Consider the following 24,344-nt stretch of genomic DNA (forward strand, 5'->3'; position numbering starts at 1 on the left):
AGGACTCCTCTGCCACTGGGCGCCCCCAAGCTGTGCAGATCAGTGCACTGGCGCCTGCCCAGGATCATCTAGGCCAGTGTGGACTGGGAGAATGCAGTAGTTACTGTGGGGAGCTGACTCCAGAGCTGGAATTCTGGTTGCCACCATTGTTCTTGTTTTTCCTTGTTTCACCCTATGTCTGGGATAGGCGGGGCCACCAGGGAACTGAGGATTCAGGGGGTCAACAGCTCCCACTGAGCCTGGCACCTGGCGGGGGCGGGGCATCTCCCCCAGGTACACACACCTGAGAGTCAGCACAGCAGACCCTCCCCCAGAAGACCAGCTGGAAGAACAGGGGAAGAGCAACTTCTTGACCAAGCAGTGCTGGAAAGCTCCAGTGGAAATTGAGGAATTTACAGTATATAGAAGTAGAGGATACCCATTCTTTTTTTTTCTCCTTTTTCCAATACAACTCATTTTTGTATCAGACTATAAGTTTCCAACATTTTTCTCTTTTCCCACTTTAACTACAATATTTTACCACCTCTTCATTTTTAAGTTTCTTCCTTTTTGAATTTCCTATATCTAAAATTACACGTCTTAGATACATTTTCCACTTCTAGATTCCCTTCAACATACTGAACTTCATTTTGGGAGATATACACAATATGGTTTTTTTGTTTTGTGTTTTTTGTTTTCTCTGCCTCATTTTGTTCTACAAAGGCAGAAGTTAATACCTTCTAAAACATGACCAAAATGCACCCACAACCAAGTGGTATACCACGCTGGTTCATTCTGTGAGATTATACTCTCCCTTCATTCCCACTCTGCCCCCCTCTTTTATCTCATTTATGTTTTGGTGGTCAATGTTGGGGCTTTCTACAAGTATTTCTGGTTTATATAAATTTGGGAGGGAGCTACTTCTAACATACAGAACTTAATATACTCAGAACCAAGAGGATCACCCTCTAGGACCCTCAGGTAGACTACATTCTCCCTCCACTACAACTTCCTCACCACCACCATCTCACAGTCCCCCTTTTTTTCTTCTCTTTTTTCTTTCCTCTTTATTTTTGCTTTTTTCTCTTCTTTTTTTTTCTTTTTTTCTTATTCTTTGGGATTCTTGGCCTTTTATTTTTTACTACTTTGTTTTAAAATAGGTTTTTCACTTTAGTGGTCCTTTTGTTTTCTTTCGTTCTAATCTTTGTTTTCAATTTCTGGTCTCTGACCTTGTCAGAATCACCTAGGGTGAAATTTACTTAGGTCATCGTTGATATTCTTGACTCAGCCTGCTCATACAGCTTCTCTGCACTGAGCAAAATGACTAGAAGGAAAAACTCACCACAAAAGGAAGAATCAAACAGTACTCTCTGCCAAAGAGTTAAAGTATTTGGATTACAATTCAATGTCAGAAAGCCAATTCAGAAGCACAATTAGAAAGCAACTGGTGGTGGGGGATCCCTGGGTGGCTCAGCATTTTAGCACCTGCCTTCAGCCCAGGGCATGATCCGGGAGTCCTGGGATTGAGTCCCACATCAAGCTCCTAGCATGGAGCCTGCTTCTCTCTCTGCCTGTGTCTCTGCCTCTCTCTCTCTCTCTCTCTGTGTGTGTCTCTCATGAATAAATAAATAAAACCTTTAAAAAAAGAGTGCTACTGATGGCTCTGGAAAAAGGTATAAAGGATTTAAGAGACTTAATGATTGCAGAATTTGCATCTAATCAGGCAAAAATTAAAAATCAATTAAATGAGATGCAATCCATCTGGAGGTCCTAATGATGAGGGTTTTTTGTTTGTTTGTTTGTTTTGTGCTTTTTTTTATTTTTTTATTGGAGTTCAATGTGCCAACATATAGCATAACACCCAGTGCTCATCCCATCAAGTGTCCCCCTCAGTGCCTGTCACCCAGTCATCCCAACCCTCCACTAACCTCCTTTTCCACCACTCTTGTTCGTTTCCCAGAGTTAGGAGTCTCTCATGTTCTGTCACTCTCACTGATATTTCCCACTCATTTTCTCTCCTTTCCCCTTTATTCACTTTCATTATTTTTTATATTCCCCAAATGAATGAGACCATAATGTTTGTCCTTCTCCGATTGACTTATTTCATTCAGCATAATACCCTCCAGTTCCATCCACATCAAAGCAAATGGTGGGTATTTGTCGTTTCTAATGGCTGAATAATATTTCATTGTATGCATAGACCACATCTTCTTTATCCACTCATCTTTTGATGGACACCGAGGCTCCTTCCACAGTTTGGCTATTGTGGACATTGCTTCTATAAACACTGGGGTGCAGGTATCCCGGCCCTAACGATGAGAGTTAATGAGATGGAAGACAGAGTGAGTGACATAGAAGACAAGTTGATGGCAAGGAAGGAAGCTGAGGAAAAAGGAGAAAAACAATGAAAAGACCCAAGGAAAGGTTAAGGGAAAAAAATGATAGCCTCAGAAGGAAAAATCTCCATATAATTGGGGTTCCAGAGAGCAATGAGATGGACAGAGAGCCAGAAAGCATATTTGAACAAATCATAGCTGAGAACTTCCCTAATTTGGGGAGGGAAACAAGCATTCAGTTACAGAAGACAGAGAGGTCACCCCCCAAAAAATTAATAAAAACCATTCACACCTCAGCATTTAAAAGTGAAACTTGCAAATTCCAAAGATAAAGAGAAAATCCTGAAAGCAGCAAGAGACAAGAGATCCCTAACTTATATGGGGAGAACTATTAGATTAACAGAAGACCTCTCCACAGAGACCTGGCAGGCCAGAAAGGGCTGGCAGGATATATTCAGGGTAATAAATGAGAAGAATATGCAGCCAAGAACACTAGATCCAGGAAGGCTCTCATTCAGAATAGGAGAGATAAAGAGCTTTCAAGATAGGCAGAAACTGAAAGAATATGTGACCACAAAACCAGCTCTGCAAGAAGTATTAAGGGGGACCCTGTGAAAGAAAGAGGAAGCCCAAAGAAATAATCCACAAAAACAGGGACTGAATAGGTATTACGAAGACACTAAATTCATATCTTTCAATAGTAACTCTGAACATGAATGGGCTTAATGATCCCATCAAAAGGTGCAGGGTTTTGCACTGGATTAAAAAACAAGACCCATCTATTTGTTGTCTACAAGAGACTCACTTTAGACCTAAGGACACCTCCAGCCTGAAAATGAAAGGTTGGAAAACCATCTACCATTCAAATGATCCTAAAAAGAAAGCTGGGGTAGCAATCCTCGTATCAAATAAATTAAAGTTTATCCCAAAGACTGTAGTAAGAGATGACAAGGGACACTATATCATACTTAAAGGGTCTAACCAACAAGAAGACCTAACAATCATGAATATTGATGCCCCTAATGTGGGAACTGCCAAGTATATCAATCAATTAATAACCAAAGTAAAGACATACTAGATAATACAGTAATAGTAGGAGACTTCAACATGTCACTTTCTGCAAATGACAGATATTCAAAGCACAATATCACCAAAGAAACAATAGCTTTAAATGATACACTGGACCAGATGGTTTTCACAGATATATACAAAATTTTGCATTCAAATGCAACTGAATACACATTCTTCTCAAGTGCACATGGAACTTTCTCCACAAATAGACCCACATACTGGGTCACAAATCAGGTCTCAACTGATACCAAAAGACTGGGATTGTCCCCTGCATATTTTCAGACCATGATGCTTTGGAACTAGAATTCAATCAAAGAAGAAATTTGGAAGAAACTCAAATACGTGGAGGTTAAAGAGCATCCTGCTAAAAGATGAAAGGGTCAACCAGGAAATTAGGGAAGAATTAAAAAGATTCTTGGAAACTAATGAAAATGAAGACACAACCATTCAAAATCTTTGGGATACAGCAAAAGCAGTCCTAAGAGGGAAATACACCACAATACAAGCATCCCTCAAAAAATTGGAAACAACTCAAATACACCAGCAAACTTCCCACCTAAAGGAACTGGAGAAAGAACAGCAAATAAAACCTACACCCAGGAGAGTTAATAAAGACTCGAGCAGAACTCAATGAAATAGAGACCAGAAGAACTGTAGAACATATCAAGAAAACCAGGAGCTGGTTCTTTGAAAGAATTAATAAGATAGATAAACCATAGCCAGTCTTATTGAAAAGAAGAGAGAAGAGACTCAAAGTAACAAATTCATGAATGAAAGAGGAGAGATCACAACCAATACCAAGGAAATATAAACGATTTTAAAAACGTATTATGAGCCGCTATACACCAATATGTTAGGCCATCTAGAAGAAATGGATACATTTATGTATCCACAAGTTACCAAAACTGGAACAGGAAGAAATAGAAAGCCTGAATAGGCCAATAACCAGGGAGGAAATCGAAGCAGTCATCAAAAAACTCCCAAGACACAGAAGTCCAGGGCCAGATGGCTTCCCAGGGGAATTCTAGCAAAGGTTTAAAGAAAAAAAAAAAACAATACCTAACCTACTAAAGCTGTTCCAAAAGTAAGAAAGAGATGGGAGTACTTCCAAACTAGTCTTATGAGGCCAGCATCACCTTAATTCCAAAACCAGACAAAGACCCCACCAAAAAGAATTATAGACCAATATCCCCGATGAACACAGATGCAAAAATTCTCACCAAGATACTAGCCAATAGGATCCAACAATACATTAAGAAGATTATTCATCATGACGAAGTGGGATTTATCCCCGGCATGCAAGGCTGGTTCAACACTCGTAAAGCAATCAATGTGATAGATAATATCAGCAAGAGAAAAACCAAGAACCATATGATCCTCTCAAAAGATGCAGAGAAAGCATTTGACAAAACACAGCATCCATTCCTGATCAAAACTCTTCAGAGTGTAGGGATGGAGGGAACATTCCTCAGCATATTAAAAGGCATCCACAAAAAGCCCAGAGCAAATATCATTCTCAATGGGGAAGCACTGGGAGCCTTTCCCCTAAGATCAGAAACAAGACAGGGATGTCCACTCTCACCACTGATATTCAACATAGTACTAGAAGTCCTTGCCTCAGCAATCAGACAACAAAAAGAAATAAAAGGCGTTCAAATTGGTGAAGAAAAAGTCAAACTCTCCCTCTTCACAGATGACATGATACTGTACACAGAAAACCCAAAAGACTCCACCCCAAGACTGTAGAACTCATACAGCCATTCGGCAGTGTGGCAGGATACAAAATCAATGCCCAGAAATCAGTGGCATTTCTATACACTAACAATGAGACTGAAGAAAGAGAAATTAAGGAGTCAATCCCATTTACAATTGCAGCCAAAAGCATAAGATACCTAGGAATAAACCTAACCAAAGAGGTAAAGGATCTATACCCTAAAAACTACAGAACGCTTCTTTTTTTTTTTTTTTTTTTTTTTTTTTTTACTACAGAACGCTTCTGAAAGAAATTGAGGAAGACACAAAGAGATGAAAAAATATTCCATGCTCATGGAATGGAAGAATTAATATTGTGAGTATATCAATATTTCCCAGGGCAATTTACATGTTCAGTGCCATCCCTATCAAAATACTTTCTTCTGAGAGTTGGAACAAATAATCATAGATTTGTGTTTAATCAGAAAAGACCCCAAATAGCCAGGGGAATATTGAAAAAGAAAACCAGAGCTGAGGGCATCACAATGCCAGATTTCAAGTTGTACTTCAAAGCTGTGATCATCAAGACCATGTGATACTGGCACAAAAACAGATGCATAGATTAATGGAACAGAATAGAGAACCCAGAAATGGGCCCTCAATATTATGGTCAACCTATATTCGACAAAGCAGGAAAGACTATCCACTGGAAAAAGGAGTCTCTTCAATAAATGGTGCTGGGCCATTTGCTTTGACATAGATGGAATTGGAGGGTATTATGCTAAGTGAAATAAATCAATCGGAGAAGGACAAACATTATATGGTCTCATTCATTTGGGGAATGTAAAAAATAGTGAAAGGGAATAAAGGGGAAAGGCGAAAAAATGAGTGGGAAATATCAGAAAGGGAGACAAAACATGAGAGACTCCTAACTCTGGGAAACAAACTAGGGGTGATGGAAGGAGAGGTGGGTGGATTGGGGGTGACTAGGTGATGGGCACTGAGGGGGGCACTTGATGGGATGAGCACTGGGTGTTATTCTATATGTTGGCAAATTGAACATCAATAAAAAATACATTTATGGGGGGAGGAGCAAGATGGCGGAAGAGTCGAGTCTCCAAATCACCTGTCTCCACCAAATTACCTAGAAAACCTTCAAATTATCCTGAAAATCTATGAATTCGGCCTGAGATTTAAAGAGAGACCAGCTGGAATGCAACAGTGAGAAGAGTTCGCGCATCTATCAAGGTAGGAAGACGGGGAAAAAGAAATAAAGAAACAAAGGCCTCCAAGGGGGACAAAACAGACACATAGATCAGTGGAACAGAATAGAGAATCCAGAAGTGGACCCTGAACTTTATGGGCAACTAATATTCGATAAAGGAGGAAAGACTATCCACTGGAAAAAAGACAGTCTCTTCAATAAATGGTGCTGGGAAAATTGGACATCCACATGCAGAAGAATGAAACTAGACCACTCTCTTTCACCATACACAAAGATAAACTCAAAATGGATGAAAGATCTAAATGTGAGACAAGAGTCCATCAAAATCCTAGAGGAGAACACAGGCAACACCCTTTTTGAACTCAGCCACAGTAACTTCTTGCAAGATACATCCACGAAGGCAAAAGAAACAAAAGCAAAAATGAACTATTGGGACTTCATCAAGATAAGAAGCTTTTGCACAGCAAAGGATACAGTCAACAAAACTCAAAGGCAACCTACAGAATGGGAGAAGATATTTGCAAATGACCTATCAGATAAAGGGCTAGTTTCCAAGATCTATAAAGAACTTATTAAACTCAACACCAAAGAAACAAACAATCCAATCATGAAATGGGCAAAAGACATGAACAGAAATCTCACAGAGGAAGACATAGACATGGCCAACATGCATATGAGAAAATGCTCTGCATCACTTGCCATCAGGGAAATACAAATCAAAACCACAATGAGATACCACCTCACACCAGTGAGAATGGAGAAAATTAACAAGGCAGGAAACAACAAATGTTGGAGAGGATGCGGAGAAAAGGGAACCCTCATACACTGTTGGTGGGAATGTGAACTGGTGCAGCCACTCTGGAAAACTGTGTGGAGGTTCCACAAACAGTTAAAAATATACCTGCCCTACGACCCAGCAATTGCACTGTTGGGGATTTACCCCAAAGAGACAAATGCAATGAAACGCCGGGACACCTGCACCCCAATGTTTATAGCAGCTATGGCCACGATAGCCAAACTGTGGAAGGAGCCTCGGTGTCCAACAAAAGATGAATGGATAAAGAAGATGTGGTTTATGTATACAATGGAATATTACTCAGCTATTAGAAATGACAAATACCCACCATTTGCTTCAATGTGGATGGAACTGGAGGGTATTATGCTGAGTGAAGTAAGTCAGTTGGAGAAGGACAAACATTATATGTTCTCATTCATTTTGGGAATATAAATAATAGTGAAAGGGAATATAAGGGAAGGGAGAAGAAATGTGTGGGAAATATCAGAAAGGGAGACAGAACGTAAAGACTGCTAACTCTGGGAAACGAACTAGGGGTGGTAGAAGGGGAGGAGGGCGGGGGGTGGGAGTGAATGGGTGACGGGCACTGGGGGTTATTCTGTATGTTAGTAAATTGAACACCAATAAAAAATAAATTTAAAAAAATCCTAAAAAAAATAAAAATAAATTTATTAAAAAAATAAAAATTTAAAAATTTTAAAAAAATACCAAAAAAAAAATGGTGCTGGGAAAATTGGACTGCCACGTGCAGAAGAATGAAACTAGACCATTCTCTCTTTCACCATACACAAAGGTAAACTCAAAATGGATGAAAGATCTGAATCTGAGACAAGAATCCATCAAAATCCTAGAGGGGAACACAGGCAACATCCTTTTTGAACCTGGCCACAGCAACTTCTTGCAAGATACATTCATGAAGGCAAGGGAAAGAAAAGCAAAAATGAACTATTGGGACTAAACTGTGGAAGGAGCCTCAGTGTCTGTCAAAAGATGAATGGATAAAGAAAATGTGGTTTATATATATACAATTGAATTTACTCAACCATTAGTAATGATGAATACCCACCATTTGCTTCAATGTGGATAGAACTGGAGGTTATTATGCTGAGTGAAATAAGTCAATCGGAGAAGGACAAACATATGGTTTTATTCATTCAGTAAAAAATAATGAAAGGGATTAAGGGGGAAAGGAGAGAAAATGAGTGGGAAATATTCAGAGAGGGTGACAGAACATTAGAGACTCATAACTCTGGGAAATGAACAAGGGGTAGTGAAGAGGAGGTGGGCGGGGACTGGGGTGCCTGTATGTTGAGCACTGAGTGGGGGCACTTGCTGGGATGAGCACTGGGTGTGATACTATATGTTGGCAAATTGAACTCCAATAAAAATATACAAAAAGAGATACCTGGGTGGCTGAGCGGTAATTGTCTGCCTTTGGCTCAGGCCGTGATCCTGGAGACCCAGGATAGAGTCCCATGTCAGGCTCCCTGCAGGGAGCATGCTTCTCCCTCTGCCTGTGTCTCTGCCTCACTCTCTCCCTCCCTCTCTCTCTCTCTCTCTCTCTCTGTCTCTCATAAATGAATAAATAAAGTCTTTTAAAAATACAAAAAAAAAGAGAGAATTATTGGGACTTAATCAACATAAAAAGCTTCTGCACAGCAAAAGAAATTGTCAATAAAACCAAAAGACAACCTACCGAATGGGAGAAGATATTTTCCAATGACATATCAGATAAAGGCTAGTACGCTATATCTATAAAGAACTTATTAAACTCAATAGCAAAGAAACAAACAATTCAATCATGAAATGGGCAAAAGGTATGAACAGAAATTTCACAGAGGAAGACATAGACATGGCCAAGAAGCAGATGAGAAAATACTCCACATCACTTGCCATCATGGAAATACAAATCAAAACCACAATGAGGTACCACCTCACACCAGTAAGAATGGTGAAAATCAACAAGACAGGAAACAACAAAGGTTGGAGAGGATGTGGAGGAAGGGGAACCCTCTTGCACTGTTGGTGGGAATGTGAACTGGTACAACCACTCTGGAGCACAGTGTGGAGTTTCCTCAAAGAGTTAAAAATAGAACTGCCCTATGACCTAGCAATTGCACTCCTGGGGATTTACCCCAAAGTTACAGATGCAGTGAAAGGGCAGGACACCTGCACTCCAATGTTTATAGCAGCAATGTCCACAATAGCCACACTGTGGAAGGAGCCTTGGTGTCCACCAACAGATGAATGGATAAAGTAGATGTGGGATATACAATGGAATATTACTCGGCCATTAGAAATGGTGAATACTCATCATTTGCTTCTGAGGGGGGCACTAAAAATCCATTCACTAAAAAATCGTGGAAGGGATTAAGGGGGAAAGGAGAGAAAATGAGTGGGAAATATTCAGAGAGGGTGACAGAACATTAGAGACTCATAACTCTGGGAAATGAACAAGGGGTAGTGGAAAGGGAGGTGGGCGGGGGGACTGGGGTGACTGTGATGGGCACTGAGGGGGGCACTTGATGGGATGAGCACTGGGGGCTATACTATATGTTGGCAAATCAAACTCCAATAAAAATATACAAAGTAAAAATAATAAAATAAATAAAATAAAACAAAGAAGTCACAGGAATTTAAAATGTACAGCATAGGGAATAGAGTCAGTACCATTGTAATAACTTTGTATGGGGACAGATGGTGATTACACTTCTCGCAGGGAGAGCTGAGTAATGTACAGAATTGCGAATCACTAAGTTGTAGCCCTGAAACTAATATAACGTTGCGTGTCGACTATACTTGAATAAATATTAAAAATAGGGGTTTCTGATACAAATCATGGTCGGTCTGTGAAAGGCATTTATATGGCCATTACACACATGAAGACACCTCTGCAGAGATTTCTCAAATATCTTCAATGTTAATTTTTAAAAGATTTATTTGAGAGAATGTGAAGTGGGGAGGGGCAGAGGGAGAGGGAGAATCTGAAGCAGACTCCTCACCCCTGCAGGAGCCTGAGCCCCACATGAGGCTCCATACCACAACCTTGAGATCCTGACCTGAACCAAAATCAAGAGTCAACGTTTAACTTACTAAACCACCCAGAAGCCGCTCAAATATTCTTAAGTGCAAAACTCATGCTGTGAACCTTTGGGGGCAGGAGGACATCTGCGACACCTAGTCTGCCTAGAAGGGCGGGAGGCCTGGAGGGCCTGAGGATGGGAACTAAGGATGTGGGAGGGTGCCTGCTTCCGCTTCCCACCCGGCATGGTGACAGGACCGTCCCCCTGGACCCTTGGCCTTCAGGGTAAAAGTCTAAGTGCTGACTGGACCCCATCAACCTACAGTGATGATGCGGGACCCTATTGTGGGTGGAACTGTGGCACCCCATGGTTCCACAGCTGCCTGGTGCTCACTGTGAGTTTATAGGCAGTTGGAGGCACTTGTGCTCTGGATCTGGCTCACAGCGACGGAACTATCCCACTCTGCCCAGTACCCCAGTGCATAAAGAGAAGGTGCTCACACAGTGACAGGTCACAGGTGAGTGGCAGCTGCTCCCTGCTCCCCGCAGGCCACTGTGGGGCCTGTTGGTCTGGATGGGGGCGCTGGGCATCTTTTTCCATTCACCTGTCCTGGGACATTGTGGGTCCTCCCACAGTGTGGATATTATGGACACTGCTCCCAGGCTGGGGTCGAGAATACCCTGACCCCCATGCAATAACCTGTGAGGCAGCTCCTGCAGCCCTTCCACAGCTCCATGGGGATGAGGGATGCCACCCTGCTGAGCCAGTCCAGGGAAGGAGCCTGTGGTCAGAGCTCAGGCAGCTCACCTGGGACTCCTGCTCCCCTGTAAGCCCTGTACTTTGCAGGGGAGACCTAAGCCATGACCTTTCCAGCCCATCCTAGATACATGGACCCTGACACATGACAACATGCCCCTCCCCCCGTGGTCTGGGGTGGATGGTCAGGGCTCTCTGGGTCCTCATGGCCTGAGAAATGGCTTGTTCTTCATGAACTGGAACATGGAGTCTCTCGTGCTCCCTCCAGATGCCCCCTTAGGCTACTCACAAATCGTTGCATTCAGGGTGGGTAGTTTGATCACACTTTTGCTGGCATCAGTTTTTAATTTTGATGAAGTCCAGTTCATTGCTTTTTCCTTTGGTCATTGTGCTTGTGGAATCTAAGAAAAACCTTCGATCCCCTCCCCCCTCCAAGCCCACAGGAACACTCGCTGGCTAGCCCATCCACCACCATCTCAGCGCTGCCCCTGGGCTAGGAGACGTCACCCCAAGCATCAGGTCAGCAGTTACATGGAGCCTCCTGGGCCCCCTCATGTGCTCCTGATAACGGGGTGGGAGAGCTCTGTGATCCCAGCATGGCGGTGTGTCCTGGGACAGTGTCTGGGAAGGTAGACTGTAGGTGGCAAGCTACAGACAGTGATCACTGTGTGTGATCCTTCAGCCCAACATGTCCCCCTTGGAGCTATAGGGTTGTCTCCATGCTCCAATCAGACAGATGGGGATCTGCCAACAGGGAGCACACACAGACACATGTGTCCTCTGAAGGTTTTCATGCGGTGTCATTCTTGGATGGTTTGGTTTGCAGCACCATGTAAGAGGACCTGGGGACCCTGCTGGCCTTGGAAAGAGCCGATATCATAGCCATCAGGTGAGGCCCAGACAGGTATCATGGACACTAGACCACCCACTAGAGGTGGGGATCATACCTGCAAGAGTAGGTGAGGCCCAAGAGGAGATCAGAGCCAAGGATGAGCCAGCTCAGTCCAAACAAGGACCATAGTCATCAGGAAGAAGTGATACCCTGGGGATGGTCCCAGGACATCAGTAGCAAGTGAGGGTCCATCCTGGATCCTAGTCATTGGTAGCTGACAAGCCCAGGTGGGGACCTATAGTTACCAGGTCCAGGTGAGGCCCAGGTGGCATTCATACCTAGGTATGTATGAGCAAGTATGGCCCAAATGGTATCATAAGCAGCAAGAGCAGTGATGTACCAGGTGGGGATCATAGCTAGAGTCCAGTCGATGAGACCCAAGTGGGTGTTGAGACCCTGGGGGCAGGTCCCTGGGCACTCAGAAGAGTGGCCTCCACGCCTGCTTCAGAGAGGGCCAGTAGGAGCAGGTAAAGCCCAGGTGGGGATCATAGTCCACAGAACACCTGATGTCAGGTGGGTGTTTTAGCCAGCAAGTAGAGGTGAGACCCAATCAGGGATCCTAATCTAAGCTGAGCAGGTAGGGCCCAGACAGAAATGAAAACAAGAGGAGCCAGAGCCTCAGGAAAAAACTGGAGGCATCAGAACCAGGGGAGGCCCAGGTGGGGATCAAAGCCAAGGATGAGCCAGGTCAGCCCTGAAAAGGACCATAGTCACCAGGAACAAATGAGACCCTGGGGACGGTCCTAGGCTCAGTAGCAAGTGAGGGTCCATCCTGGATCCTAGTCATTGGTAGCAGATGAGCCCAGGTGGGGACCATAGTCACCAGGTCCAGGTGAGGCCCAGGTGGGGACCATAGTCACCAGGTCAGGTCAGGCCCAGGTGGGGATCATTGCTGGTAGAAGGCTGGTGAGTCTGTCAGGCTGCTCCCACTGGGCAGACAGGCCCTTCCTCTCGGAAGGAAGGATTGGCCTGGCCAATCTCAGAGGGTCTTGGGCTCCCTAAGGATTTAAGGGAAAGAGGAACCATTCTGCTCCTTCCTTTTCTCATGTCCCTGGCTCTGATCGGTCCCACCACGGGCATGCCAAGCAGGGTCTCCACAGGACCCTTGGGATGATGCTGACCCGTCACTGTGGAAGCTCACAGACCATCAGGGCTTTCTGCAGTGAGTCCCCTGGACACTCCTTCATCTATCTCAGGGGTGGTTTGCATTTGCAAGAATGCCTCTCTGGAAGATGACCCATGCCCCCAGGTCAGTACCTCATCCTCTGGAGCCCTCTGAGGGCCATGATGCCCTGGGCTGGAGCTGAGAGACCTAGAAGGCAAACCCGGGAAATGCGCAAGAAGGGGGCTGGGCCTGGGGACAGATCCCTGGGCACTCAGAAGAGTGGCCTCCATGCCTGCTTCAGGGAGGGCCAGATGTCTGCCTCCTGCAGCCAGGGGGCGGGGGGGGGCGGGTTGTCCAGTCCCTTCAGCAGGGGCTCCCGAGGGTGTGGGGCACTGGGATGATGGCATGCTTTCTGTAGGAGGATGGTCTGGTCTGTGACGAGGTCGGAAGGGTGCTCCTCACTCACACCCCCCAGGCCAGGGCCTCCACATACCGAAAGCTTCTGTGTAGCTGCAGGTAGAAGCTAGGGACAAGGCAAGTTCAGGGAGGGAGGGTGGACAGCAGAGGGAGGGTTGACCAGCTTGAGCAGTGCGGAGGCCGAGAAAATTAAGGCCATTCCACTTTAAGTTCGGCGTTAGCACAAGTACAGCCATCCCAGGCCCCTGTGAATAAGCTGAACTTTACCTTACTTCAGTTACAGGAAGAAACAGCTTAGAGCTTGACGTCCTAGAAAGCCCCATATTAGAATAAAGACAGAGCCCAAGCCAAGGGCAGGAAGCCCCTATTAGAATGAGAACAGAGCTCAAAGCCCTTGAAGGCCCCATATCAGAATGTAAACAGAACTTGAGGAATTGCTCCAGCCCTTCTGGAGGTCCCCTAGACCAGCCCTTAAAACTAAGCTGGAACCCACCTCGGGGTCCAAGCCCCTGCTCAGCTGTGTCGGGTACACTTGGACCCAAGCTCGAGCTTGTAAATAAACCCTCGTGTGTTTGCATCGGTGTCGGCTCCTTGGTGGTTTCTCGGATTCACGATCTTGGGCACAAGCAGGAGGAGGGAAGAGGAGGAGGAGGCTGCCCTGGGGTGGGAACAAGGGAAAGGGGCTGAGGGAAGGGGGACAGCCCAGTGGCCTTGGTCAGAGGGGAGGAGGCTGCTGGGTTGATGGCCCCACAAGAATGTCAGGGAGACTGGAGACTCTATGTGGGGCCAACAGGGCTGCTCCTGGCCCCCTCAGCCCTGCTCACTGCCCAGTGGCTGCTTGGATGAGTCAGGAGTAGGTTGTGCTCAGGGACTCTGAGAAGACAAGAGGTAAAAATGGGTCAGAGTGGCAGAGGTGATAGCAAGAGGGGTGGAGTCAGGGGACAGCAGGGGGATGGCTAGGGTGCAGAGGAGGCCGAGTAGATGCTGGGTACTCAGGCCCTGGGAAGACAGGGTGAGGGGACCTCAGATGGATGGTCATAGGAGCCCCTGGGCCACACTGACAGCTCTCAGGCTGGTCCATCCCAGGACAGGGGCATGTCACCTCCTGGGGGTGCTGAGGGGCCCCCGGCCAGCCCACCACCAGCAACAACCCTTCTCAGAATCCCCAGAATGCTGCCCAACCCACAGGCAGCTGGCAGCCCCTGCCCTCCCTGGGTGGGGGGAGCTCTCCCCTCCTGAGTCCCCTGGGCCCAGATGTGGGGGCCGTGGGGCCAGAGCCTGGGCCTCAGTGCTCTGCGTCTCTTGCCTTCCAGGGAGAAGGAGCTGCCTGGCCTCAGCCCCCATGAAGCCAAGGTGAGAGCCTGTCCTGGGCACTGGGCAGGATGTGGACGGTGGGCTTAGGGCCAGCTGTCCTCAGATCCCATCCCCCAGGACGTCTCCAAGGTTATCTCCCCAAACCCCCTGTCCCAGCACTGCATGGGCTGTTGGGAACGTGCCCCAGACCTAGAGCCGCGGTCAGCAGGAGCGGCCCTGTGCCTTTCTGGCTCCTCTGAGTCCCTGCAGGGCAACTGGATGTGGCACCGAGCACAGTCCCACGGCTGGAGACTCATCTGCTGCTCCTGTTTGTCCTTTTCCAGAAACATTGCCAGGAGACCAGGCGTGCCAACAAGTTGCTCAGGAAATGGGGCCACTATCATCAGAGCGAGAAGGTGGGGCGCTGGGTGCCCCCTGAGGGCACTCTGTCCCGACAGAGCTGGGGAGCCACCCACAGTCTACTCCTGCCGTGTCCCTGGGACAGTCCCCTGCCTGGGGAGAGTCTGCTGCTGGAGCTGAAACCTCCCAGGCCCAAAGATGGTGGTGAGGGAGCGTCAGGTCAGAGCCATGGTCTTCTGCTCCCTGTGGGGGACGGGGCCCAGCTCTAGGGACACCCAGCCTCTCTGGAGACACCATGGAGCCAAAGGCAGAATCTTCTAGAAGCCTCCCACTCCCTGGGCTTGAAGATGTGCCACCCTGGGCCCATCTCACCAGAACTGCCTTCTTTCCTGCAGCTGAGTCACCGGGTCTTCAAGGGGGGGACGTCCCACCCCAGTTACAGGGACAGATGTGGTTGCATTTGCTTGACATCGAGAAGATTAAAGTCAGGAACCCAGGGAAATACCAGGTAGGGCCCTTCCACTCCCGGCAGACACATGGCCCTGAGGGGAGGCCTGGGCAGGAGCTTAGGGAAACCTGGGGGGAGGGGGGAAAGTCACCTGCCTGGGGACCCAGGGTGGCCCCAGCATCTCCTGGTGTCTCTCCGACCTGAGAGCCCCGCCCACCTCTCTGCTGCCCCCACCTCAGTCCCACCATCCCCAGAGCAGGGTGGCCTGGGGTGCAGAGAGGGACAGGGCTGCAGGTGTCTGAGCTCCTCCTGGGCAAGGTTAGCATCGGGGTGATGGGAGCTGGCACTGAGGTCAGGCCTGGAGCCCTGAGTGGGGCTGATCAGGTGGGCTGGTGCCAGGTTCTTGCTGGAAGAAGCAGGATGAGCTCTCGGGTGAGGATGTTTGGAAAGGGAGGGCAGCCGGCCCATGCTGTGCCCCACCTGGTGGGGGGGACTAGGACTCAGGAGGGCACTAGGAGCAGAGGCCCCCCTGACCCTCTCAGTATCCTCACGTGCCCTGAGAGGGGCCAGCGCCCTGGAGCAGGTTTCCTGGAGCAGCCACCTCGGGGGCAAGGTCAAGGCATAGCCTCAGGCTCAGTCCTGGACAGGCCTTGTGCTGGGGGAGGGGAGGAGCCCTGGGATGATCACTGCGAGCCCCGACCTACCCAGGGCTGATGCCCCCATGTCCCCTACCCACCCAGAGCTGACCCCTGGGAGCACAACTCCCACCTAGGGCTGACCCCCCAGTGTCCCCTACCCACCCGGGGCTGACCTCTGGGAGCACCACCCCCCCGCCCCTGGCTGATCCCCCATGTCGCCTCCCCACCAAGGCTGACCTTCAGTCCCCTCCCCACCCATGACAGCTGAGCACAGGCCCTAAGACAGGCCCCATGGGCACAGTGGGCACTTGTGCCATCCCTGTTTCACAGGGGAAGTAAGGAGGTTTCTGCAGGACACACTCACATGGTGGCCAGCCATACTCCCTACTTAGGATGCCAGCTGGTAACAGTTAGGGTTCTGTGTCCCTGATGCCAGCTCCTCCTCCCTGGCACAGGAAATGAAGGAGGAGGCCCAGGTCTCCTCCCAGGACATCAAACAAATAGATCTAGATATCAACAGAACTTTCCATAACCACATCATGTTCTGGGACCACTATGGGATCAGGGTGAGGCTGCTGGGCAAGCGGGGTTCCAGGGGCCCCAGGGGAGGCCCAGGGGCCTTCTGGGTAGGGAACCCTCTGAGGCCAGGGGAACGGCGGCAACAAAACAAACAAAACAAAACAAAACAAAACAAAACAAAACAAAACAAAACACTGCTGCATGGTAAAGTTTTCGGGATGACCCATGTGCCCCCCACCTCCCAGGGTCTTGGGGATGGGGAGGCCACCGGGACAGGGCCTCCAGGTGTCACTGTATGAGCTGAACCCCAAGGGCGTGTGAAGCTGCTCCATGAAGATGAGGGGGGACAGTAAGGGGATCTGGGGGCCAGGCAGCACAGCCGCTGCTGGACTAGGACACACATGGACCAATCAGAGTGACACCCACCCTCAGTGTTTTTATGTATTTCTGAATTTTGTGAATTTTATTTTATTTTGTTGTATATTTTTTATTAGAGTTTGATTTGCCAGCATATAGGATAACACCCAGTGCTCATCCCATCAAGTCCCCCCCTCAGTGCCCATCACCCAGTCACCCCAACCCCCTGCCCACCTCCCTTTTGTGAATTTTATTTTAGACATTTTGCACTATTTGTAAAGATATATAGTATGACCGCCCAGATGCCGCCCCTGGTCCAGCCAGGGTCTTGTGCTAACCACACAGGTCCCCAGCAGCAAGTGTGTCACAGCAAACCCCAGATCTAGGGTCGAATTTATCTGTAAACCTGTATGCGTCTTAGAGAATGGAGATGCCCTGTGTCTGCATGCCCCCCACACCATAGCCCTCATTCCACCACCCCCATGCCATCACCCTACACCATCTTTCCTCATGTCATCCCCCTCACTCCACCCCCCCACACACACCATCACCCAACACTATTGCCCCCCACACCATCATCCTACTCCACCGCTCCCCACCATATCACCCTACACCTATGCCCCCTGCGCTATCACCTCCCACACCATCTCCCCCAACACCACCACCTCCACACCATTGCCCCCCTGCAAGGATGTGGTGCAGCTGCTTAGTGTGGGACATGTTCACACCTCCGGGGCCACCTTGGAGTTCTCTGGACAGTTTGTTCCCATCAGAAGCCCGGGTGTCTGTAGAGTCCCCAGGGGCGGCACGGGAGGGAAGGGAAGGCAGTGTGCCCCCAGACAGGTTGGGCGCAGGTGGATGGAGCAGAGGATGGAGCTCTGTTTGTGTGCAGCATTCAGTGGCGGGCAGTGTGTGTTGGAGCCCAGGACCCACAGGGGCTGACCTGCAGGGGTGCCAGAGATGGGGCCAAGGAGCCGCCAGGCAGGGGTGCACTGGGGCTTCCTGGGGGGCTGCTCAGACTGTCTCATTATGAGAGGTCGATGCTTTTCCCTGTAAGGAACCTGGTGATCCCTGTGTCTCCCATGGCCCTCAGAGTGCAGCTGGGTCAGGCTGACCTGTGACCCCTGGCCCAGGGGGAGCTGGCCTCCAGGAGCACTGGCACGGAGGCAGTGGGAACAGGGGGTGCAGAGTCAAGCAGCCATGCGGGAAGGCAGATGGGTGACTTCTGGCAGAGCTGAGCGGGGCCCCCCCGCGTACACTTCAAGTGCTCACAGATAGTGACCCAAGTGGTTTGAATCCTTATATCCATGTCAAACCTATATGAACATTCCCTGCTCTCTTCATGATGGCTCAAACCTGGAAGCACCCGAGATGCTCTGGGATGAGAGGCATGGGGTCCCCCACACAAAATCTAGTTCAGAGACACAAAGGAAGGCGCTGTGGATGTGCTCAGTGCCATGGTGCACCTGCTGCGTTTGCTCAGGGCAGGCAGCCAGCTGGTGGCTGGTGGTGTTCATAGGACACTGGGAACGAGCCAGAGCAGGAGGACAGGTGTCAGGAGCTGCCAGGAGCAGGGGCAGGGGGAAAGCCTGGCTCCCAGGGGGCGTTCAGGGTGTGGGGCTGTTCCATGGCTGGAGGGGGCATTGGTGGCTCTGGGAGAGCCCAGGAGCTGCACACCCCACATCAGGAGCTCTCATGGAGGCACACAGAAAACCCCAGAATGCAGATAAACCTCCAGCATGCTGTATGTGTGAGATCGCTGCCTGTCACCATGTGCAGACTTGACCCCAGAGAATCAGCCCCCACTGAGGTGCCCTGAAGACCGCAGGGCCTGCGGAGCTGATGTCCGCACCTCGCTGGCCTCACTGGGGTGGGGATGGGAGCGGACTGAGCAGAGCACCCTGCTGTCCCCCCTTTTAGGCAGCAAGCCCTGTTCCATGTGCTGTTGGCCTATTCTGTGTATAACACGATGAGTGTCCCTGCCCCGCGGGTGTCCTTGTCCTAAGTATTGGTGACCAACAGGACTCAAAGTTAGGATCCCAGATCTCACTGTCCCAAGATGCAAGTATTGGTGACCAACTGGTCCTGGACTCATAGTTAGGACCCCAGATCCCACTGTCCCTCTCTCCTCTAGGACCCAGGCAGGGGGCTGGGATGCAGACCTCCCTGTGGGAGGGAGGGTGCCTGAGTGCTGGGGCTTCCTGGGGCTCTTGCGTGCACCACTGCTATCCTAAAACTCGGGTCTGGACCCTGCAGAGATGGGACCTAATCAGAACCTTGGTGGGAGGAATGCTCCTATTGCCCTGAATAGGAGCATGAGGCTGTGGCTGACCAGGAGGCTGCTCCTCTTCCATGGTGCATTCCAGAAAGGTCCCCCAAGGAACCCCAGCTCAGATGCTCCACGGTTCCATAGCAGTGTCTTGGCCCTGCTATCTCCGTGGAGCCTCCCAGAGGCCACAGTCAGGCCCCCGACCTGCACTCATGGTGTGGTCTCCAGACCTGGCTGGTCCCCTTCAGACTGGCACACCTCACAGAGGCCCCTCCTCCTGGTCTGAGGAAGGGGGCCCTGGCATGGTAGCTGCAGGGCTCGGTAGCGGGCTGCATGATGCTGGTGCATGAGCTGGTCCTGGTGGCCCTGCACTCTCCTCTCCTTGCCCTCTGGGAGCACTCTCCAGGATCCTGGGCTGTGAGAGAGCCATGGGAGCCTGATGCCCAAGCAGGGAGGGCTCAGAGGGGGCCTCAGGGGTGGACACCCTCCATGGGGCTCTGGCTCTTGCAGGAAGTGGGCTACTGCCAGGGCATGAGCCAGATTGTGGCCATCCTACTGATGTTCCTGACTGAGGAGGATGCCTTCTGGGCGCTGGCCCAGCTGATGACCAATGAGAGGCACGACTCATAGTAGGGGCTGGCCTGGCTGCTGGATGGAATTGGAGCTCAGGAGAGCTTCCTTGCAGGGCTGCTGCAGCCATGGAACAGGCGGGGATGCCCACCCAGACTGCCTCCCCACTGACAAGGGCACCACCTCCCTAGGTGGCCCTTGGGGTCCTGGTCCAGTCTTGCACTCCTGCTGCTCCTTCAGCCTCCTGTCTGGCTGCCTGCTCGTCCCCCAGGCCACCCAGCCAGTCCATAGCCAGATAAAGCCCAGGTGGCAGCATCTCCCCCTACTGTGTGCCCCCAGCCTGACTCCCAAGCCCCAGAGATGGCCACCCATCTCTCTCCCAAGCCCCAGAGGGTGCACCCCCATCACCCTCCCTGTGGCCTGCACCCACTGCCCCTCAATGCTGGGGACCTGCCCACCCCCATGGCAGCCACTAGAGGAAAGAGGGTGCTGGGTCAGACAGGCCTGATCGTCACTCAGCCCAGGGCAGCCACCCCATGGGGTCTCTGTGAAGATGAGGGTCTCCGGGCCCTGCCACCTCTGGCCTAGAAGGCAGACCTGCTCTCTGGGAAGAGTGGGTCCAGTCAGGGCTCAGAGGGCTGTGAGCACACTGTGGTCAGGGCATGGGAGAGGAGGCCCCTGCTAGGACACCCCACCCCGCCTTGTGTGAGAGGAGGCCTTGATCACTGGGGGCCTGGGGCTTTCTCAGGCTTCTTTATTCCAGGGTTCCCCAAACTACTGAAATTCCAGGTCCATCACAAGCACATTCTAGACAGAGGTCTCCCCAAGCTGAAGAAGCACATGGAGAGTAGAAGCTTCTCAGAGGCTCCATCCCTGTGGCCCCAGGGCAGGGGTGGGGCAGCACAGTCCTTCTGAGCTGCTCAGAGTTTGGCATCATGTTCCTCCTCCTGGGGAGCCAGGGGCACTGTCAGGGCTGGGTGGGGCATGAGGAGTGTGTCCACCTGGCTCCACAGCATGGGGCCTGAGCACCTCATGCCCTTCCGCCAGGACAAGGAACCGATGTGCACAGGCATTTACACCCCAAGTGTTTCAGTGTTTCATTGACCAGGTAAGGCCACCTAAGGATCCCTGCTCCCTGACCTGTCCCCTGACCCTGGGGGAGGGCCAAGCTCAGCCCCACCCTCCAGACAACCCAGGCCCTGACCCAGAGACCATATGACTGAGGTTCACAGCCCAGACCCATCCTGAAGAAACCCAGAGGGTCCCTTGAGGAGGTTCTTGGGGGATGGTCTATCTCTGCCTTAGCTCCCTCAGGGAAGGTGAGGTCAGCCTGGGGTGTCGATGAGCCCTCAGTCCATTCTGCAGCCAGCCTGGGGTCCTCACTAGGTGTGTTGTCATCAAGTAGGGGCAGAGTCTGTGCCTCCCAGGTTTGCAGGTCGTGCTGGCCAGGGTCAGAACCCAGTGGCCCGGAGCCCTGATGTCCCTGGAAGGAGTGCATGCACGAGAGAGGCTGTGGGGCCTTGTCGGATGCAGCCAGGACAGTGACAGGGGCTATGGGCAGTTGGGAGTCCCAGCCCGAGCTGAGACTCCCAGGGGCCCTGCTCAGGCCACTCCTCCTGCCCTCGATGTCCCCTAGACCCCCTTCTCACTCACCCTGAAGCTCTGGGATGCCTATATCCTGGATGAGGAGCACGTGCTCACAGCCATGGCTTACACAATCCTCAAGGTGCACAGGAGTAAGTAAGCCCCTGGGAGCCCAGGTATGCCCAAGGAAGGGGGGTGCAAGGGTGTTAACCCTGTGCTCTGAGCAGCACCCAGGCCTGGGGGTAGGGTGGTATGGCTGGGAAGGCAGGTTGAGCGAGGATCCCTGAGAGGAGCAGCAAGCAGGGGTCTCCCCCAGCCATAGCACTGCCCACGGTGCTCCTGGGCACAGCTGGACCCCCAGCCACTGCCCCTGGGAGGCACCCGGGGGCCACGGGCGGGGCCCGTCTGGGTCTGACTCACACCCAGTGCCCAGAACACCTCCTAAAGCTTCCCCTGGAAGGTCTTTGGGAGTTTCTGCAGGACTCTCTGGCCCAGACATGGGCCCTGGAGGATGAGGTGGTGCTCAGACTCCTTCTGGCCTCCATGCCCAGCTCTGAAGAATGAACTGTGACCTGCCCTCACAGGTGGGCTCAGGGCCCCATCCCTTCCCAATTCAGCCTCCTGGGGTCACCCACAGTGGACAGAGCCCCTGGGGCCTTTCTCCTCATCTCTAGGCCTCTCCTCTTCTTCTCCAGCCTCAGGGAAACCAAGCCAGGCCTGGGTGTGCAGGCACTCACTGCAGGGGCTGGGCATCAACACTGTAGAGGGCTGTGGACAGGGTCAGGCCAAGGGTCTATGCGGGAGCCGTGAAGACCCCTGAAGCCCCCTAGCTGTGGACACATAGCCTGCTGGAGATGCTACCTTAGTCTGCCTCATTCCAGCGGGAACTGACAAGTTCCCTACGAGGTCCCAGAGCCTGGAGCGAGTGTCCCCAGTGCCTGGGCCTCTCCTCCCTTCTCCTACTCTTGAGACATTGCCTAGAGTGGATGAACAGACCTTCCCAGGCCCAGCCACCCAGTCTGAGCTGCCTGGACCCCCTCCTGGCCAGGCCATCCTCAAGGCTGAGGAGCCACTGCAGGAGGGAAGCTCCCCAGAGCCCATGGCTCCACATCTGTGTCCGGGAACATTGGGGGCTCCGGTTCTGGCCTGGCTGCCCCAATCCTAGGACACCTCACTGCCTCAGCTGCCCCCACAGTGATGGAACTCCCTCCTCATCCTCTGAGTGAACCAGGAGGGTGCAGGCAGGTGGCCCTTGGACTAGGACTTGAAGGCAGAACACTGGGTCCCCTTCCCTTTGGCACCTGCCTGGGCCACCCCAGAGGCCACACAACAGATCAGGCCCTGGAACCCCCCTGTACTCCCATCACAGGGTCCACCCAGCCCACTAAAGAAGACGCTATAGGGCCCAGGACACCCTTCCTGCCCTGTGGCCACTGCAGTTGAAGCCCCTTGCTGGGCAGTGATGGACACAGTCAGGGCAGAGACAGGGCAGCGCTGAGCCAGCTGCCCCAAAGCCCCGCACAGGCCTGGGACTCTCTGACCTCTGCATCCACAGGGAAGCTCAATGCTTGCAGGCCTCTGGAGCAGAGCGTGAGGGTGAGTGTGAGGGCCTTGAGGCTCTGGCCAGCTGGCACCATGCCCTGCCTTGTCTCACTGTCCTTCCTGGAGTGCAGCACCCCCCACACAGGACACAAGCCCCTGACCCAGAGGGACCTGGGCTGGTCTCTCACCGAGCTCTGTGGGGGTAGGGTCGACATGAGCCCCCTGTGGCCAGAATGAAGACTGATGGGATTGAGCTCCCTGTAGCCCTGGCCAGTCCTGGATTCTGTCTCAAGGCCTGAGCGAGCCCGGCTCAGAGCAAGCAGTATGTGGCCTCCTGGGACCTGGGCATGCCCCACAGATTCAGGTCGCTGACCTAGGGCAGCAAAGGGGAATAACAGGACACCCCAGGGCAGGGGCAGGAGAGGCAGGCCAGTGGGCCCCACTCTCACCCACACTAGGAGGCAGGCTTCTCCACATGCTGGGTCTCCAGCAGTCAGTCACCTGGCACCTACCAGTGGGCCAGAGGCCAGGATCCAGCTGACATGCTGGGACCCAGCCCAGGAACCCATAAGCTGCAGGTCCAGGTCAAGTCTGCTATCCTCAGAATCGCCTCTCAGGCCCCAACCTCAGGAAATGTGCCCCCACCTGGAATCCACATAGGCTCCAAGGTGGGGGACTCTAGCACCTGCACCCCCATGTGATTTCCACTTTCCCCTAAAGGACAGGAAAGTCTCCCTCCCCAAGAGAAGACACACACCCTCGGCTCTGAGCCTGTTTGCTGTTGAAAGTTCAATAAAATGTTGTGTTAAAATGCACAGCCTGGGGATCCCTGGGTGGCGCAGCGGTTTGGCGCCTGCCTTTGGCCCAGGGGGCGATCCTGGAGACCCGGGATCGAATCCCACGTCAGGCTCCCGGTACATGGAGCCTGCTTCTCCCTCTGCCTGTGTCTCTGCCTCTCTCTCTCTCTCTCTCTCTCTCTCCTCTATGTGACTATCATAAAAAAAATAAATAAATAAAATAAATAAAATAAAATAAAATAAAATAAAATAAAATAAAATAAAATGCACAGCCTGTTTCTGTGTCTCCCAGAGCTCTGTGCAAGCAGCGTGGACAGACCCACAGAAAGGAGGAGGCACCTTCCAGGCCCCTGAACAGCCCCTGCAGAGGGGCTGCTGGGCACACAAAGCTGATGTTCCCATGTGCCTTCCAAGGTCGGCCAGATGCCAGGGTCAGGACCATCACAGACTTTATTGTGACTCAGTCTGTGTCCTGTGGGCCAGGATGGGGCTAGGAAAGAGTGACAGTGGGGGTGGGGTGGGTTGGGGGGAAGTGGCCTCAGTTCACCATGGTCTGTGCAAAGTGCCTTGGGAGGTCTGTGCTCCCTCATCCAGGGAACCTGGGCTGGCCGGGCTCCGGGGGCACTTCCTCCCTCCCTTGCCCTGTGCCTATGCTCTTGGGGCATAGAGGGTTAG

The 24,344-nt window shown here is 51.3% G+C and overlaps 1 long non-coding RNA gene across 1 annotated transcript; it reads left to right on the top strand.

Annotated features, from left to right (window-relative positions):
* Positions 1 to 10,508: 10,508 nt before the first annotated feature.
* LOC111090199 lies at positions 10,509 to 14,990 on the top strand. The gene is made up of 5 exons (XR_005371071.1): positions 10,509 to 10,639; positions 11,315 to 11,397; positions 11,705 to 11,767; positions 14,606 to 14,645; positions 14,930 to 14,990. It is a non-coding gene; the product is annotated as an uncharacterized LOC111090199 (long non-coding RNA).
* The last annotated feature ends 9,354 nt before the right edge of the window (positions 14,991 to 24,344 follow it).

The sequence above is a fragment of the Canis lupus genome, chromosome 16 (assembly GCF_011100685.1).
Source record: "Canis lupus familiaris isolate Mischka breed German Shepherd chromosome 16, alternate assembly UU_Cfam_GSD_1.0, whole genome shotgun sequence".
In the NCBI taxonomy this organism is placed as follows: Eukaryota; Metazoa; Chordata; class Mammalia; order Carnivora; family Canidae; genus Canis; species Canis lupus.